This window comes from Cherax quadricarinatus, chromosome 43, assembly GCF_038502225.1.
Source record: "Cherax quadricarinatus isolate ZL_2023a chromosome 43, ASM3850222v1, whole genome shotgun sequence".
Taxonomy (NCBI): domain Eukaryota; kingdom Metazoa; phylum Arthropoda; class Malacostraca; order Decapoda; family Parastacidae; genus Cherax; species Cherax quadricarinatus.
Genome location: NC_091334.1, coordinates 18,777,254 through 18,777,759, shown reverse-complemented (window position 1 = coordinate 18,777,759; position 506 = coordinate 18,777,254).

Sequence of the window (506 nt, the reverse complement as noted above, 5' to 3'; positions counted from 1 at the left end):
CGCAGATCCTCCCAGATTGCTCTACCAGCTTTCCTATCCTCTTCCATTGCATCAAACGAGTTGATAAGACAAATTCTTCCTGACACCCTCAGTGACTCAGCAGGAATAGAAGACCCTAGCTATGTCAGTGCCATCACCGAATGAGAGACTCTTGCTGCTCCAGCACCAAACCCTAGTGCAGCACTGGCTCACAAACAGTCAAGCTGGGATAGCCCAATTGCTGAAAAGGTGCTTGCCAACATGCTCAGGGCTGCAACATCAGATAGGGAGATTGCCCGTCTCCAGGCTGTGAGTGCACCTCACTCCGGGGACTTCAACCAAACAGTTCCCATATCGGCAATGGGAACGCGACTCGACCCTAAGACCCTCCGTATTGCAGTGGCTCTGCGCCTTGCTGCCCCAATTCACACAGAATATATGTGTATTTGCGGTGAAGTGCAAGCAGACCAATACGGTCTACATGGTCTTAACTGTTCCAAAACCAAGGGCTGGCATGCAAGACACAA